General features: G+C 37.4%; 1 long non-coding RNA gene across 4 annotated transcripts in view; it reads left to right on the plus strand.

Annotated features, from left to right (window-relative positions):
• Positions 1–19,727, plus strand: part of LOC143666350 (uncharacterized) — a 139,368-nt gene that overhangs the window by 34,475 nt on the left and 85,166 nt on the right. For 3 of the 4 annotated variants that reach the window (XR_013167544.1, XR_013167541.1, XR_013167543.1), the window contains exons 2-3: positions 12,186–12,281; positions 14,742–14,801. This is a non-coding gene — a long non-coding RNA (uncharacterized LOC143666350). The remainder of the gene's footprint in view (positions 1–12,185; positions 12,282–14,741; positions 14,802–19,727) is intronic. The other variant, XR_013167542.1, reaches the window with a different exon arrangement.

Here is a 19,727-nt window from a genome sequence, read left to right on the forward strand (position 1 = left end):
TCATAAATATAAATGAGGTTCTTTCTCTTACCAAATCAAATCTCTTCTTCAAGGCTACTTTTGTTTCTTGGAAGAAAGTTTGACTCTGGTTGAACCTTGTATATCCTTGTGGGCTCAAATGGGGTGGTAGAATATGCATAGAATCTTGAAGTTTGGAATGAACTCTGCCAAATCCAGGCAACTTTTCTATGTGTAGTAAGAAAAGTGGCAATATCTTACTTCATTGATCAAATGTATGTTTTCTGTTTTTGATTTTAATGTTTATATATATCAGCAGTATTAGTCATTGATTGTATGTTCTTAAAAGTCCAAGACTATGCTAGTTTTTTGCCAGAACATCTAGTACAATGTGTCATGTATGTACTGTTGTTAAATAAATTTATTTTGGAGGAGATATTTTCTAATACCGCTTTGGCTCTCTGTAGAGATTTTATTTTGTAACAATGTCAGGTCGAGAGACCCTCCCCCAACTTTTTATTTATGAATTTGTTTACACATACAGAAGAATTGAAATAGTGCAGTAAACACCTGCATACACTATACCTAGATTTACCAGTAGTTAATGTTTTCAGATATCTGCTTTATCTCTTTATGTATACAAACACCCACATACATCCACACTAAAAAACATATGAAAGTAAGTGGCAGAGTATGGCATATCTTTTAGAAACAAGGATATTCTTGTACATAAACCCCAAACCATTATTAAATCCAAGAAATTGAACTTTAAATCAATAATAATTTAATATGGAATCCATATTCAAATTTATTCAGTTGTAACAGAAGTGCCTTTTGGCAATCAAGGATTGTACATTGTATTTATTTAAGAGGTATCTTTTAATATGCATTGTGTATTAAATTTTTTATATAGCTTGTATTTTCCTAGAGTCATTTACACTCTTTAAGTGTAACATATTTTGACTCTTTCGAGAAGAGTGCATGACATTTATTAAATATATAATAAAATAAGCTGCTTTTCCAGCTGTTGGATAGCCCTGAAAGTTAACATGAAAATGACTTTCCCAGTAACCAAGTGAACTGAACTGTTGCTTTTAAAACTGTTTTTAGTGTTTCTTTCCTAGCTTTTCAACTTTTCACTAAGCATTAGTCATTTTAAATAAAAATACATTTTGTTTGTAGGAATTAATAGCATTTTATTCTCATAAAAATATGGAAAACTTCATCAGGTTTAACCAATTGTGGCTCTTGCTAAAAAGAAGATATATTTTGACATGAAACACTGAACACCTCTCTCCTACCCAAAGTTAATAAATTATGTAATTATTGAATGCTCTGACAGACTTTGGAGTTTCATAATTTTAAGAACTGATGTCAGAGAAGAAATGTTGAAATAATGTTTAAAACATCAGATTTGCTGTAAAGTAGTCCCTGCCCAATTATGCAAAATACCGTCATAAAATTAAGCAAACATTTTTCCCTGTCAATATAGAAAATTTTCTTTGTTCTTTATTCTTTTTCAGTGGCTACATTTTTGTGGATGAAGTAGTATTATCCAATGTTACCTCCCAGATGGGTACTTTTAATTTGATTATTTCATGGTCTCCAAATGTGTAATTTATTGTTTATGGTCACAGCATGAGTGAGAAAAGGGAGGATTAGGTCATTCGTGGCTAATAAGTAATTATATTTTGATGGTATTTGTTATTTTAATAAAACTACTTGACATTATTATTTGAGTCAAATTGAATATGGTTATTCTTTCTTTTATGTCATCCTCACTTCCATTTTCTTTCTTTCCAGGTTTTTCAGTGTTTTCTGAAGCTGCATCTTTCCCACCTCCCATTTTCTTAGATATATATTTTTTTTTATGAGTTACATACTTTGCTTTTACAGTTGTTAATTTTCCTGCTCTTTCAGTTCATCTTCCAAGCCATTTTATTGTTTGTATTCCTGGGAAATTTTCCCCAGGTCATATCCACCTTCTTTATTTAAACTCTCTTTCTCCTGCAAAATTATCATCTGTGCAAATTGTTATTAAAATTTATCCCAAGCTCTCTTGGGTTCTATCTTAAATGCTTAAAATTGCTCATAAGTTCAAAAATCTTTTTATCACTCTTTGAGCTTAAGGGCGCTGACTTCCTTGAGGCCTCTGATTCCTGTTTCCTCTCCATCTAAGCTCTGATCTAATGTGACCATGCTCTATGTCTCATCATTCACCACAAACAACTTTCTGCTTATGGGGTCTTCAAAATTTGTAGAACTCATGTCTTATTTATTGCCTGTTTCTATTTATTTGAAATAAAATAGAAATTTTCTATTTTTTATTTGTTGCAGAGAAGAAGTCTGCATCTTCTCCTCAGTGAAACGGTCAATCACTCAACCCCTTTAAATTCTCTCTCTTCAATTTCTATGTGCTTAGCTTCCCAAACTAAATTTGTGGAGAGTCTTGCCTGCACTTTTTTGAAAACCAGATTTCCATCTATTTATGTTCATAGCCATTTAGGTTATCCTGGCACAACTCAAATTCAGCGTGTTCAAAAAAGAGCTCATTGTTAATTGTCCAAGATGAGAACAAGAAATGAGTTTATTTTGTTGCCTGTGTGTTCTCTATGTCTAGGACATACTGTGCACCAACACATTTTTGTTGAATGAGTGATTAAATCAATTATATTTTCCTCAACTAAACTGTTTCTCTTCCCAACTTTCCTATCTCTTCCTAGCATTACTACCTACCAACTGGTAGAGAATGTAAAAACTTTTGTGTTTCAGGATTTAAGTTCAATGAAGAGAATTAAACTGGCGATTAAGCTCTCAAATGGTGAGGAATGGAAATCAGATTTAGGTTGACACACATAGAAGAGTTTAAAGCCTGGGAGGATTTGGGTTATATTGAGAGGGTTTTCCCAAGGCTGAGGAAGGAGACAGTGTTTTGGAAGGTGTTTGTCATCTGGCCAGGATGTGTCAGCTCCCATGGTGAACTCCAGAGAGGTGACAGGACCTTTGATGGGGTGGCTGAGAGGTACAGAAGGTTAACTGAAAATCTGGATTTTTGACTTTTAGCTTTTTTTCCTTCTGTGGTCTTGGAGCTGCAGCAAGCAAGTATGACACAAAAACATATTTTCAATGATGATGAATATGCAGATCTATATTCTGGGTTCATTTTGTAGCATTAGACAGTAATATTTCCATGTTATTGCATAGATTTTATGATGAAAAATTTAAATTGGATGCATGCTATTCATTGAGTGGATGTTCTATAATTGTTAACAATTCCTCTATTTTACTCATTTAGGTTATTTCCATTTTTTTTTCACCGTTTTATCATTAATAATAAAACTACTTTTGGGAAGATGGCCAAATAGAGTAGCTCAAGATTAGCCTGCTCCACAGAAAAGTTAGAGAAGGGATAGGAGGGCAACTGAGGAAGCAATCTGGGAGTGCAGCTGACCTGGGAGAGCCTTCTGCACCCCAAACTGAGAGGCTTTGCTGGAGCCTGGTGTGGAGGCACGGAGCCCACAGGAGTGCACAGATAGGAGCCAGCACCTAGGAAGTAAGCCAGGCTGTTTTCCTTGGGTGCACTACCCTCACCAGCAGCAATTCACCCCATACTCCACGCACCCAAACACTGCAGGCACCCCCACCCCACCAGCACCCAGTGTATGTACCTGCCCCACATCTCTACCCCAAGTGCAGCCTACCTCTCCTGCACCTCTCCCAAGTGCTACCTCCCCCTCCCTGTTCCCTGCAGGCTGTTGCCAGCACATAAAGACTGCGGGCACTAACTTCCATACCCAGGCTACACCTGCCTCCCACCCATAGTATTGTACAGCCTCGCCCTGCCCCCCCTTGTCCCCCCCCCCCCCCCAGCCTGAGCTCTGCACATCAGTTCATAGCACTCCTAGACCCATGCATGCACAGGGGCCTGCAATCATGTCATTCAGGTCTGGGAACCGCACTTTACAGCAGTCCTAGAACTGTGCATGTACATGCCCCTCAGCCATACTTACCAGCTTTGAGAAAGTGCTGACCTACGCAGCCAGGTCACATCTACCCTCAATCCATGAAGGCATAATACCAACCTGCTGCCACAACTCTACATATGCGCACAAAAGGCCCCACACCTAAGACCAGTGCACACCAGGGTTACGCCCCCCAGACTGGTGCACCCGCACAGCTACAGCCTCCCTGGCCACTGGGTACCCTGTTCACAAGCATCAGTGTAACATCCCCAACCGGCACCTATACCTGCCCTGAAACAAATCACTGCACTGAGTGCCCCACCTTATTCTCTGCTCCCTGCTGTACAACCATCCTGTAAACACAAGGCCTTAGACTACTGAAAGAAATCAACTCCCAAAGTAAATCAGTCAAGCTATTTACATGCCATGAAGACAGCAGAAGATCACCAAGCAAATCACAATGCAGACAGATATAGCCCTGCCTAATGACCAAATTAAAACACCTGAGGAGACACAGACATTGGAACAACTAATCAAAGATGTTCATACAACTCTACTTAATAAAATAAGTGGGATAGCAGATGACATAAAGGAGATCAAGAAGACAGTACAAGAGCATAAAGAGGAATTTGAAAAAATAAATAGAAAAATATCAGATTCACAAAGATTAAAGATGTGAATTCTTCCCAAATTGATCTACATATTCAACACAGTAGCAATCAAAATTCCAACACTTACTTTGAAGATTTGGAAAAGCTAACTGCCAAATTCATCTGGGAGGGAAAGAGATGCTGAAAAGCTAAAAACATCCTAAAAAAGAATAACAAAGTGGGAGGATTAACACTTTCTGACTTTAAAACCACAGTGGTCAAAACAGCATGATACTGGCACAAAGGTAGAAGCATTGACCAATGGAATTGAATCGAGAGTGTAGAAATAGACCACAAAATCTATGGTCAACTGATTTTTGACAAGTCTCCCAAATCATCTGAACTGGAACAAAATAATCTTTTCAATAATTGGTCATGGAAGAACTAGATATTTACACCCTACACAAAAGTTAACTCAAAGTGGATCAAACACCTAAATATAAGAACTAGCACCATAAAGCTTCTAGAAGAAAATGTAGGGAAACATATTCAAGACCTAATAATAGGCGGTAGCTTCCTAAACTTTACACTCAAAGCATAAGCAACAAAAGTAAAAATAGATAAATGGAGAAAAAAATATAAATCAAATGCTTCTGCACCTCAAAAGACTTTGTCAAAAAGGTGAAGAGACAGCCAACTCAATGGGAGAAAATATTTGGAAATCTTATCTCAGATAAAGGTTTGATTTCTTATATACACAAAAAAATCATACATCTCAATAACCAAAGAACAAAGAACCCAATTATAAAATGGGTTAAAGGTTTGGATAGGCATTTTTTCTGAAGAGCAAATACAGATGGCTCAAAAGCACATGAAGAGATGTTCATTTTCATTGGCTATAAAGGAAATGCAGATCAAGACTACAATGAGATACCCTCACACCTTTAAGAATGACTGCTATAAACCAACAGGATACTATAAATGTTGGAGAGGATGTGCAGAAACTGGGACACATGCACTGCTGGTGGGAATGTATATTGGTGCAGCCACTATGGAAGACTGTTTGACAGTTCCTTAGGAAACTAAATATCAAGTTGTCATAAAGTTGGGTGTGCCATAAAGTTGGGCGTGCACAGCAGCACTCTGTTGTAAAGTGGAAATGGTATATACGAGATAGAGCCAGAGCAGGTCCTGAAGGCACAAGTAAGTTACATGAAGAAGTGGCACAAATGCCCATGGTTTCCACTCCTGCTGCCACATTACCTTCTCTTTCCCAGACCAGAGCTATGGCCTCTTGGGGAGTTCCTTACAGTGAATTGACTGAGGAAGAGAAAACTCGGGCCTGGTTTACAGATGGTTCAGCACTATATGCAGGTACCACCCGAAAGTGGACAGCTGCAGCATTACAACCCCTTTCTGGGGTGTCCTTGAAGGACAGTGGTGAGGGGAAATCCTCCCAGTGGGCAGAACTTCGAGCAGTGCACCTGGTTGTTCATTTTGCTTGGAAGGAAAACTGGCCAGAGGTGCGTTTGTATACTGACTCATGGGCTGTTGCTAATGGTTTGGCTGGATGGTCAGGGACTTGGAAAGACCACAATTGGAAAATTGGTGACAAAGAGGTCTGGGGAAGAAGTATGTGGATAGACCTTTCTGAGTGGGCTAAAAACATGAAGATATTTGTGTCCCATGTGGATGCACACCAGAGGGTGACTTCAGCAGAGGAAGATTTTAATAATCAAGTGGATAAGATGACCCGTTCTAATGGATACCAGTCAGCCTCTTTCCCCAGCAACTCCTGTTATTGCCCAATGGGCTCATGAACAAAGTGGTCATGGTGGTAGGGATGGAGGTTATGCATGGGCTCAGCAACATGGACTTCCACTCACCAAGGCTGACCTGGCTACAGCCACTGCTGAGTGCCCAATCTGCCAGCAGCAGAGACCCACACTCAGCCCCCGATATGGCACCATTCCCTGAGGTGACCAGCCAGCTACATGGTGGCAGGTTGATTACATTGGACCACTCCCTTCATGGAAGGGGCAGCGATTTGTTCTAACTGGAATAGACACATACTCTGGATATGGGTTTGCTTTCCCCGCACGCAATGCTTCTGCCAAAACTACTATCCGTGGGCTTACAGAATGCCTTATCCATCGTCATGGTATTCCACATAGCATTGCTTCGAATCAAGGAACACACTTCACAGCAAATGAAGTGCGGGGATGGGCACATGCTCATGGAATTCTCTGGTCTTACCATGTTCCCCATCATCCAGAAGCAGCTGGATTGATAGAATAGTGGAATGGCCTTTTGAAAACTGAATTACGGTGCCAACTAGGTGGCAAAAACTCGAAAGGCTGGGGTAATGTTCTCCAGGAAGATGTGTATGCTCTGAATCAGCATCTGCTGTATGGTGCTGTTTCTCCCATAGCCAGGATCCATGGGTCCAGGAACCAAGGGGTGGAAATGGGTGTGGTGCCACTCACTATTACTCCTAGTGATCCACTAGGAAAATTTTTGCTTCCTGTCCCTGCTACCCTGAGTTCTGCTGGTCTACAGGTTTTAGTTCCAAAACGGGGTGTGCTTTCTCCAGGAGAAACAACAGTGATACCACTGAACTGGAAGTTAAGATTGCCACCTGGCCACTTTGGGCTACTTATGCCTCTGGATCAACACACCAAGAAGGGGATTACATTATTGTCTGGGGTAATTGACCCTGACTATCAGAAGGAAGTAGGACTGCAACTACATAATGGAGGTAAAGAAGAGTTTTCTTGGAATATAGGAGATCCCCTGGGGCATCTATTAGTACTACCATGCCCTATGATTAAAATCAATGGAAAACTGCAACAACACAATCCAGGCAGGACCACTAATGACTCTGAGACTTCAGGAATGAAGGTTTGGGTCACCCCACCAGGCAAAGAACCACGGCCAGCTGAAGTGCTTGCTGAGGGGAAAGGGAACATGGAATGGGTAGTGGAAGAAGGTAGTGATAAATATGAACTTCGACCACGTGATCAGTTACAGAAACGAGGACTATAATGCTGTTTTGTTTGCGTTATACTATTTAAGTTGTAAGATATCAAGTTTAAGAATGAATGTTGTCCAAGGATTTGCACCCTATTCTGGAGAGATTTAATGTGTTTCCAGTTATATGCAGGACAGTTGAGTATTGTCAGGTAAAAGAAAAAATGTGTGCTTATTTGTTTTCATTTGGAAATTAAGTATGGTCTAAGGTGATATATATATATATATATAGGTGCCAAGTTGACAAGGGGTGGACTGTCATGGTTAGGGACAGGTGTCAACTTGGCCAAGTTGTGGTACCTGTTCATCTGATTGGGCAAGCGCTGGCCTGTCTGTGGCAATGAGGACATTTCATAGGATTAGGTCATGATCACGTCAGCTACATCCACAGCTGATTCCATTTGTAGTCAGCCAAAGGGGAGTATCTTCTGCAATTAGTGATGCTAAATGCAATCATGGGAAGCCTTTTAAGGATGACTCAGAGGAGACAGGTACCATTCCTGCTTTGGCTGGTGAGCCTCTCCTGTGGAGTTCATTCAGGCCATCCATTGGAGTCATCGGCTTCGCAGCTTGCCCTGTGGATTTTGGACTCTGCGTTCCTATGGTCACGTGAGACACTTTCATAAATTTTGTATTTGCAAGTGTTCCCTGTTGATTCTGTTTCTCTAGAGAACCCTAACTAATACACCTTCTAATATGAAAAATTTAGAATTGCCATAGCTCAATTTCTCTACCTCTAAAGAGAGGGACGGAAAGATCAAAGGTGATGGTGGAGTTAGACAGAGAAGGTGGGTTTTAACAAATGAATATGATTGTTGAATCATTAAATTGATATTTCTTTTAGTCTCCAGTGGTTTAGAGCAGCTAAAAGTAAAAACCTAAAATTGTGGAAATATAATCCATGTCAAACTCTGAAATATGTTCTACAACTAATTGTGATACTCTGCTTTGAAATTTATAGCTTTTTTGTATATACGTTATTATGCAGAAAAAAAGTCAATTGTGGTGATAAAAAAGTATTTAAGCCCTTTAGCCTCCTATATTCTGGAGCAGCTAGAAGTAAAACTATGAGGGGATCATGTGGTAGCCCAGGACAAACTGTGGGATCTGTCCTGTAACCACTTTTTGAAGAGTGCTTTGAAAACTATTGCTTTTTTATTTTTTTGCTTTGTATGTATGTTAGACTATACAATAAAAATGAACAAACAATAAAACTGTAATGAATGTTGTAATATATAAAGTCTTTCTTCTTTTGAATCATTTTTTCAGTATTCCCTGAAAGTTTTACATCTGAAGTCTGAATCTTCTTTCCTTTCCGTGAGGATTTTCGGTTTGTCACTCAAAGCCCAGAATGCTTAATGCTAGGTTCCTTCAAGTCCTTCATATTTTAAAATGTTTATTAGTCAGTGATTGTGGATTCAATAATTTTAACTTCTTAGATATTTATTTCAGTCCACAAATTATTGAGGATTTATTGGTATTGAAGTAGAGTCAGATATTTTAAAGCAAATACAATACAGCATCAGCTTAGTTTTTCTTTTTTAATTTGGACGACTATTTAATTCTTTAACTCTGGTAATTATGAGTGATACTTCTTGTCTATTATAAGTTTTAAAATATAATTTCTCTATTTAGTTTTTGAATTAAATATTAAATACACACTTGGTGGTAGCTGGGAAACCCCAGCTTATTCTTATGTCTGCTTTGTAGATTATCTACATATTATCTAATTATCTTCATTATTTTTAAAATTTTAATTAAACATATATTTTCATTTTTAAGAAAATAGTACATGGATATGATGAAAGATTCAAACAGTATTAAAAAATATCCAGTAGACGAGTCCTCTAGTCCTCCTTCCTATAAGCAAACATTGTTACCACTTTCTTTGCATCCCTTTGGAATTATTCTACCCATACTCTAGCTTTTTTTTTTTTATCACATTCACTGTAAAACTGTAGTGTTTCTGAAAAGGGGGGCTTTTGTTTTAATTCATGTATTTGTTGTCATTTTAATGACATATTCACTTGCTTTATTTTTTAGACGGCCCACTGTCATTTTTAGTTAGCTGTATTTGGCTTTTTTATCTGTGAATAAAAATTTGAGTTAGTTCAGATAGTCATGAATGTTTTTGGAGAACTAAAATTAGAAAAATAGAATGAAATTGTAGAAAAGGTAGAGAAGGCAAGACTGGTTTGGGGGCGTAGGTGAAAGGAGTCAGAACAATTAAGTGTAGTGTTTGAGGAACATTCTTGCACTGGTTTGAAAGGATTTATGTATCCTAGACTAAAGCCATGTTTTAATCTTAATCAATCTTGTGGGAGCAACCATTTCTTTTAATCCCTATTCAGCAATGTAGATTATGAAACTTGATTAGGTTATCTCCATGGAGATGTGACTCACCCACTTGTGGATATTAACCTTTCATTAGAGGGAGATGTGACTCTACCCATTCTAGGTGGGTTTTAATTTAGTTTACTGGAATCCTGTAAAAGAGGGTGCATTTTGGAGAAAGCTTGAGAATACTGAGAGCAGCAGAGACATGAGAACTACAGAGTCCACCAGCCAGCAGCCTTTGGAGAGGAAGGAGAATGCCCCTGCGGAAGCTTCATAAAGCAAGAGGCCTGGAGAAGAAGCTAGAAGATCTCGCAGTGTTCACTATGTGCCTTTCCAGTTGAGACAGAAACCCTGAACTTCACTGGCCTTTCTTGAGTGAAGGTAACCTCTTGATGGTGCCTTAATTTGGACATTTTTATAGACTTGCTTTAATTGGGACATTTTCATGGGTGTAGAAATGTAAACTCTCAACTTATTAAATTCCCCTTTTTAAAAGCCATTCCATTGCTGGTATGTCGCATCCCGGCAGCTAGCAAGCTAGAAAATTCTCTAATCTGTCTATAAATACCTTTTTTTCTCTAAAGTTAGTGTATATATGTAATTTTATTGTATTTTGGGGTAATAAATTAATAAATTTTGTATAACTGATTTCTAAACTATGCTCTTAGAATGTAGTAACTGCCAAGATGTTAGTTAGTATTTGATGAAATAAGAGTTTCATGGTAAAAATGTTAAAAATGCAGTGGCATTGATAGTAAACTTTTAAGTGAAATTTTTAAATTGCTTGAAAACTGTCAGCTGCTAAATGTATCTTTCTGAGCAGCTAAGGTATTTTGCCACATATTTGGAATGAAAAATAAATCTAATACGGAGCTCTATCATTCTCTTAACTCTTTAGTTGATATCATTGTCTTTGACAGAAATATTATTGTTCTTTTTTACTGTTTGCAAAATGCAATTTTGACAGTTCCTGGGGGAAGTAGAATTTACTGAGGCAGTTTATATTCTTAAAGTGCTATAACTTGTTATGTCAAAAGCTGCTTTGAACTGCCAGAAGAAAATATTTCCTTTTTCTCTGCATTTCTTCCTTCTTAACTGGCATAAACAATGCAAGTTGTATACATAAATTATACAATTATTTACTTTTAATGTTTGATGGAATGGATTTTAAAAATCCAGACCTACTGCCAAATAATAAAATGTTTATTATTATTTATTTTCCTTTAAATCTGGGGAATTTTGGGAGGACAGCAGTGACCTGTTTGTGAGAGCCTGGTCTGGGGAAGGGCAGAAAAGCAGCAGACATACTGTTACTCCTTCTAGTACTGCCGCCGCCACCTTCAACTTGTATAGTCTTTGATAGTTTATAAGGAAATTCTACTTCTCGTCCTTTTATGAAATTAGTAGACTGAGAAGTAAATAAATAGAAAAATAAATGAACAAAACCTTACCTATCTCTCTTGATGCTCACAAACTCCCTAGTAGTTAGATGTGCGCATAAACGGTTTTTGAATTGACCAATGCCTCTTTTCCAAGGACCGAGGCTATCTTATTTCATAAGAGTGATACTGGTGCATTTGGGAATAAATATTATCATTGTTTTAGCCTTATTTTAAAAATAAATGATTTATTCTCTACTTTGGACTTGTTATAGTGACCTATGAAATCCAGAAAATATTAAAAAAGTAAATGGTTATTTTTTTCAGTGTGTAGGGGTGAAACATATTTACAATCCCTTTTGTTTCCTCTTAAAAATGAGGGAGTCCCTTTTGAACAATGAGTATACCTCAAGAAAATAAAACTGTTGATGTTTATATTTGACTAATAATAGGGCCAGACTTCATTAGATGTGATGATTCTGTAGTTTTGTTTCTTGCCTTCTACCCCCATTCATAAAATAAATGGAAAAAAAGAAAATGAGTGGAAGAAAGTTTAGTATAGGACTTGAATAATTCTAATGGGTCTTCTTCAGGTGAGGCTAAATATTTATATTTAGGAAATGTTTATGTTTATATAAAGTAAAATTTTATAAATATACTATTTTAAATGTGTTATATTTTAATTAATATATTTATATTAAATATTAAATGTTTAAACAAAGATTTTATATATGTATATAGAATTTTTACTTATTCATTCATTCATAAATAGATAAATATAATCAAAGCAAAATAAAAATAATGCATAACTATACATAAATATATAATTAAAATCTTTTATTGTATATTCATATAATATAGAAAATATATTTTATGTACAAATATTTTATACACATAGTATGTATGTATTTATATTTATGTTTTTGCAGAGTTTTAGACTAGCAATGCCTTAAAAATAAACCCAAAGCAGATATATTCTTGGCCGATACAGTGTGCTGTGTGTCTCTACTTGGAGTCTAGAAGAGGTAATAATGCTTCATTAATTTTCTTGGCTGTATTTAAACCAGTTATTGAGATGATGAGTGCTTTTAGATTAAATATCTCCCCAGTAAGGTATTTGCCATCTTTCCTCTGCTGACCCAGTTAGTTACATTAGTATTCTCTGCATCAGGGTGTGGGTGAATGCGTTGTAGTTGGCTTAATTGTTTTGGTGACAGAAGGCATTAGAAAGCTGAGGGAGGTCTCTTGGCACAGCAGAGGAAAAGAGAGTAGAGAAAATAAGTCTGTGTGATTTGGGTTGTTTATTAACCTTGTCTTTCTGTGGAAAATATCCTTCACCCTGTCATTTGGCATGGAGCTGGCAGCTAGAGTGTAGTCTCTGACCCCTGAAGACCAGGCAAACGAGGCTGTTGAAGGATGGAGTCGGCTGCACTCCAACTGCCTCATGCCCTGAATAAAAGTCACAAAGAGACTCATACACATTGCTGAGCAGGACTACATTGAAGAGCTAGAAGCTTTTAACTGCTGGTTCATTCACTGTTTCCAAAGGACTAATTGTTAAGAAGCAGTAAGGGCCATGGTCATGGAAATTATTACTGTTTACAGATTGCCAAATGACTGCTTGAAAAGGTGTTGGGTAGGGGTTTTCTTTTAGAAGTATCGCTATGGCTAAGGTTGAAACCCACAGATATCAAAGGTTTGTTTTATCCCGGATCGCTCTTTGACTGTGGGCCCAGTGCAGTGGGCATAGCTCCATCCACAAGGCTTTCTATCCTCAAGGCTCTGGCTGGAAGTTCTGTAATAAAGTTGCAGTGCCTGGTCTGGGAGGTACAGAGACAGCAACTCAGGGCATCTGGCTGAGTGAGTGGTTGCTGAGACATGGTCAAGCCTTGCTCCACCTCCTTTTCATTTGGTTCCAGATGTTGGACAGAAGATAAAGAATTATGCCAGACTTTCCTTAGTGATAGTGAAACGACCCAATTTGTTTGCCTCCTAAAACTTTGCTTCACCTGACATATATCTCTGTGGGCTAAAGGAAAGGAAATACTATGGGACATGAGAGTGATGGAAGGAAACACCCTATTTATCTTTCCCACTTCTTAAGACATACACCCTTTGGAAGCTAAATCTTTGATACTTAAGATGTTGTTGCAAGGCAACTCTGATCTTTCTCTGACAACCCCTTCTCTTCCATTCTGTTAAAAGTCCAATTCCTTTGAGTTTCTCATCATCATCTTCAAACATTCATTGAGCATTTCTCTGTATGTTGTTTTTCTGAAACCTCTGCCAGGCTGTCTGAAATATCTGGTAGTTCATAGTCATTTTAGGAATTTTTGTGATGATTTAATATTTGAAGAGTAACCCTTTTATGAGACCTTTGTATCATTTTTTGAGTCTTCCTTGCCTGCCAGTTCAAGTCAGCAGTATTTATTAGGCACCTTTGATATGCCCTGCATGAGACTTGGACTTCAAGGAACTTAGGAACTCACATGAATTTCACGTCTATTAAACAACTAGAGAACATTACAAGAAAATACAAAGTGAAGGACTCAGTTGTGTGGTACAAGCTTTTAAGTACAGGATGAATGAGCATAACTGAGCGTAGTGACCCTATCACAATGGATATATCACAGACTCTCTAATCCTCACATATATAATAGGGATATTATTAACTAGCTCTAGGATTATTGAAAGGGTTATAGAACACACATAGAAGTGCCAAGTGCGTGGTAGATACTCAATATTTATTAGATCAGTGTAGGATGAGGGAAGACTTAAGGGAAGCTAAAGAAATGTGAGCTGGATAGTGAAGAATGGAGAAGACTTAATTAGCAGAGAAAAGTGATGCGTACATTTGTGAGGAAGTGTGTGTGTGTGTGTGTGGTGGGGGGAGAGAGAAATGTAAGTGAAGACAGGCCATTGGGAATGATTTAGATGTGGATCTGGGCCCAACTGGAATGGAGGGTTATACAGAAGGAGTAGTGAGATAAATGGTGAGATAAGATAAATAAGAGGGGTTCTAATAACCAGCTAGAAAGTTTGATTAGGTCCTATAAGCAGTTGAATATTGTTGTTTGCATCTAATCAGTGGGGACAGAATAAGAGTGATATTTTAGAAAGATCTTTGCAGTGTGCAGATGTAGTACAGCTGCTTATGAGGAAGATACTATCGTTATCCCTGTTTTCCATATGGGGAAAATAGAATTTGAAAGAGGTTTTAAAAGAACTTTACATTTGTATTTGCATTTTAAAATACAATAATAACAACTAATGACGATCAATATGAAAGAAAAAAGTAAAAGCCATCCAAACATATCAGACTGTTTTCATTTTCCCATATTCTAGTTGATTTTGTTTCTCCTTTCAATGGATGGAAATATTGTTATGAATATTATTTGAGTTCATTTCCATCAAGTGCTTTAAACAGTGGCCGACACAAAGTAAACATATAATACATGTTAGCTTTTATTTTTTCTTTTATGCAGATCAAGAATAGAAGAGACAATCCATGTTATCAAACAGCCTAAGTAAGACTACTTTGGCAGGTAAGTTTTATGATTTTCCTATTTTATCTCAAAATTTTATAATGTTCCATGGATAAGCTAAATACAAAGAAAACTCTAGTTCTTTTTCTGAATGGAATGAAGAATGACCAGTATGCAAGTCCTTTGCTGTTAAAAGCTAAATTCTTTGGTGGGCTGTTGAAAGTTGCTCTCGCTAAACTGCAAATGGTGGGAGAGAAAGAACAAATAATAAGGTTATTACCAAAAATTATGTTCTATTCAGTGATCGGTCTGTGGTTTTGGATTTGTTTATGGCTTAAGATATAAGCCTATTTTTTATACTTTTTGTAGAAAAAAGATAAATTTTTTATTGTCATATTCTTGACAGTTTTATTTTATAAATTAAATATTCAAGATTTCAGTGTGTCCTAAAATGAGTCAAATCACAGGGGATATATATCAAAAGTCCTTATTCTTAAACTTTCCTGGTGGGTTAAGGGAGAGTTAGCAAATGGGTATATTGCATCAAAAACAGAATTTGTAGTAATTTATCTTTGGGCTAGTAAAACTGGAAATCTTCTCTAACTTCTACCTAACCATGGGGCATTTTCTTAAAAGAAATTTTTTTTCTGTGTTTCTCAGAAACCATTTGGATCGACTCATTATTTTCCAAGTGCTTAGGTCTTAGTTGTTGAATAAGCAAAATTAACCTTTGACGTAAGAGAAAGTTTGAAGGAAAGAGAGATTTCATTTCCTTTTCATTTTGAAGGCTATGTCATGTAATATGAATTTATCACGAACGTGAGTCACATTTTTCACACCTCCATGTCTTTGCAGCACAAATGTTTAGGTCAATCTACAGACACAAAGGCTTCTTTGTGCTGGGGAAAATAATAAAAAAAATTAAGGAATTGAAAATAACACTCTTTTGTGAATTCTTTATTTAAATCAGTAAGCTTTTTGGGCTTTTGGGTCTTCTCAAATCTCCTTGAAGACATTTGTGAAATGGTTATAGTAGCTGGACATGCCATTACACCCTTTCTGGGGAGCCTGGAAGGAAAGAAGGCTCATTTACAGTGCAGTCTGGTAAATGGGTTACAACACTGCTGAGAGGATTGTATCTCTTCCAGCTATAAGCAATGTACAAAACACCAGTTGGTAAATAGATCTGGGTTTTATAACTTACCTGAAAGTGTATGAAGATAGAAAGATATTAATAAAAACCATTAACAAGGAAGGCTCTAGGTTGCTTTATGCTCCTTTCCTCTGTCTCCCTCCCTTTATTTATCTCTCTCTTCTCTTTATTTCATTCATTTGTAAAAGCAGCATTTTATAAGATTACATAATAGGTAATTTTATGCTTGCTGCACAGAGAATTTTAAAATTCTTTTGGAGAAGAGGCTCAAATCATGGGGATAGGTAAAGACTGGAAAACTTTAAACATTTGTTGTTGTTGCTCCTGCTCTGAATTCGCAAGGAGTATGCTGAATAGAGATTCTTGATGTGTTACTTATTTGAACAATCTAGCACTCTATCATCCTTGATTTTACTCAAAACTTGTTGAGGAAATTATTTTACCATAGAGTTATGATACACTGCATAAGTAATTTTTGTTCTCTTTCTCTTCTTTTTTTCATTCTCTCACTTTGTTCCTTTTATACATTTTCCTTTTTCTTTAATCACCTCAGTATCCATGCCTCAGGCAAAATAGTACACAGAATATAAACTTTTGTGACAGTTGATTCAGTGTATGGTGTTTGTTACCTGGGAGCTGTTACTTCTGCCTTGCTTCATTCCATTTTGGTATGTGCTGCTGTTGGAAAGATTGATGTTGGCGAATTGGAGAGCAGAGGAGCAGTCACTGTCTCTACTCTCAGATGTGCAAAGAAAATAAAGCATCTTTTTTTAATTTCTGTTGCCAAGTCTCACTGGATAACTAAGAAGAAGCTAAACTTTAAACTTTACAATATATAGTCTTCTGCTTTAATAGTCTTTTTATGAAATTGTCCTTCAGGTTTTTATCATGCTTCTCTTCAAGATGAAGTATGAGAGTGGTTTCATGGTGGATGGGGGTAGTGAGGAATAGAGAGGAGGCCAGTTGGGAACCCTCTTACCTGCATAGTGCTGTGTGTTCATGCTGTGGTTTGGAATATTGGGTCTAGCTTTTACTCTAGATTGGCACTGTTCCTGAACATTCTGCTAATGTTCATTACTAAAGTTTTTGAATGGTAAGCATTTGGTTTGCTCTCCCCTCCTGCCTTGGTTAACATATGTGTAAGGGCTTACACAGAAAAGAGGACACAGGTCTTCTTAGTTGCTTGCTTTGGTCAATTTTTAGGATTGTAAAAAATCACTGTGAAATAGTTGTAGAAAAGTTTGTCACATTACTCTTTTTTTTTTTCCCAAACCAAATCCAAACAGTATGCACCTTTATTAAAGATACATTTCATAAATAATCAGTATTTCAGGCAAGACATAGGCAGACAATTATTACCAGTATACAACAGCTTTCAAACTCCCTTCTTCAATGGACTATCAAAATCAGAAAACCACTATAAGAGCCAGTGTCATCTTCACTTGATGCTCTGAACAGGGAAAGTTTAGAGTGAGGGTTGACATCTCACACTTAGCATGTTGTTTCCGAGCCGACCCTGACTTTCAGGAAATGAAATGAAAATGGCAGAATTATCAGTTTGAAGATCCAATACACTTTTGTGGGGTGCCATTTTAGGGGCATTACTAGAAAGTCCAGATTACCTGACATTCTGGAATTTTGGGGGGGTCACACCCCAACAGATTTAGTGGAGTCAAGTCTATGCAGAAGGCTGAGAGGAAGAAGAGGACATGAGGACATAAAAACGATTTTGGTTTTTCCGTTCCACAAGGCTTTTGTGCCAAGGTGGCTAATGTGTTCAATATCAGGGAAGACAATATCCTGGTAGTAAATATCAAGTCTTGCTAAGCTAGAGGAGGGTGGTGCGATGGTGGCTCGGTGTTACAGTGGCTCAGTGTGACTGTGGCTCAGTGGCAGAATTCTTGCCTGGAGACCCAGGTTTGATTTCTGGTGTCTGCCCATGCAAAAAGAAAACAAAAGCAAAAACAAAAACTAGAGGAGAAAGGTGTTTTCTCCTGTATTAATCCAGTTTAGGAGACATTCTATTGGTAAAATTTGTCCTTCCCCTAAAAACAAAGAAGTGTTCTGTGTGCTAATACCATAGCTTAAAAAAAAAGTAAAACAGATTTCTACATTTCTATAAAATTTGATAAAAAATAGTATTTCATGCAGGTGGCTGAAGATTGGTGAACAATGTTGTGTATATATGATTGAATATTGTGCTGCTACAAAAAAGGAACGAAGTTGTGAGGCATGCAACATTGTGAATGAACCTGTGGGACATTTGGTGTGACAAAATAAACCAGAAACAAAAGAGCAATTATTTAGAAAATGCTTATGAGAAAACAGGGGCCTAGATTGTAAGCTCTTATAGCAGTCGCATTTAGTCTGGAGGGTACTTATTATTTCTGGATTTTGAGAGGCTGTTTTATATTTGCATAACCTAGTATTTAGAGATAAGAATGAAGCCAATCAGGTTGGATTGAGATAATCAGAACATAGGGCTAAGGAAGACATTGTCTATATTTTAGAACCTTACCTACTCTTTGAGACCAAGGGAAGGAATGTTTGTTTTGTCTGGAACCTAAATTTTCTGTAGCACATAATCTAACTCAACCTCTTTGGATAGATCATTTAAACAATCCAAACACAGAGAGCCCAGAATAAGAATGAGGTCCTTTAATCCTGAATAGCTTAATGTAATGCCTGGATACATCCCAGAGTATATTAAGCTGATAATCAAAAGGTATTGACAAAGTCCCTTGAGGGATGGGAGAAAAAATATGGAACTATCAAACTTTACCATCAGGCAAACCCTGATGCTGTGTCAAACATTAGGGACACCCAAATCAATAGGCTAGGCCCTTGGTCTTGAGGCTTGCTCTTGGGGCACTTATGTATGTAGTAGAGAAGCTTTGCCTACGTATAGGTATGCCTAAGAGTTACTTCTGGAGGACCTCTTTTGTTGCTCAGATGTGGCCTCACTCTACTAAGCCCAACTCTGTAAGTGAAATCATTGCCCTCCCCACTATGTGGGACATGACATCCAGGGTTGAAAGTCTCCCTGGCAGCATAGGAAATTACTTGCAGGGATGGTTCTGGCCCTGGCACTGTGTGACCAACAATGCCATCCTGACCAAAAGGGGGAAAGGAAGTGTAACAAATAAGGTATCAGTGGCTGAGAGAGTTCAAATAGAGTCGAGAGGCTACTCTGGAGGCCACTCTTATGCAAACTTCAGATAGACATTGCTACCTACCATAACTTGCCAACCCCCAACCAAAACCATTCCAAAGAATCTTAAAAAACACCTAGAGCAATATATAAGATTCTACAAAGGTTCCACACACTAGGGTAACTTTTCAGACACCCACAATCTCCATATGGGTCCCTGGACCAGATAGGTCCTGAAACCTAGAGAGGCCAGCAGCTCCAAAACATCAGCTAGTTCCATCTCCCTACCCCATATTATTCTAGCCCCTTCCAACATGAAAAAGTTAGAATGGCCATAGCCCCAATACCACTAAAGAGTGGAAGAAAGATTAAAGGTGATGGTGCAGTTATATAGAGAAGGTAGGGTTTAACAAATAAGTATGATTGCTGAATCATTATATTGATATTTCTTTTAGTCTCTAGTATCTTATATCAACTAGAAGTAAAAGCCTAAAATTGTGGAATTGTAACCCCTACCAAACTCTGAAATCTGTTTTACAACTAATTGTGCTGTGCTTTGAAATTTATTGGTTTTTTGTATTTATGTTATTTTTCACAAAAAAGAAAAAAAAAGTCAATTGTGATAATAAAAAAAATATTTATTTCTTTGAGCCTCCAATGTTCTGGAGCGCTAGAAGGAAAA

This window comes from Tamandua tetradactyla, chromosome 22 (genome assembly GCF_023851605.1).
Source record: "Tamandua tetradactyla isolate mTamTet1 chromosome 22, mTamTet1.pri, whole genome shotgun sequence".
NCBI lineage: Eukaryota > Metazoa > Chordata > Mammalia > Pilosa > Myrmecophagidae > Tamandua > Tamandua tetradactyla.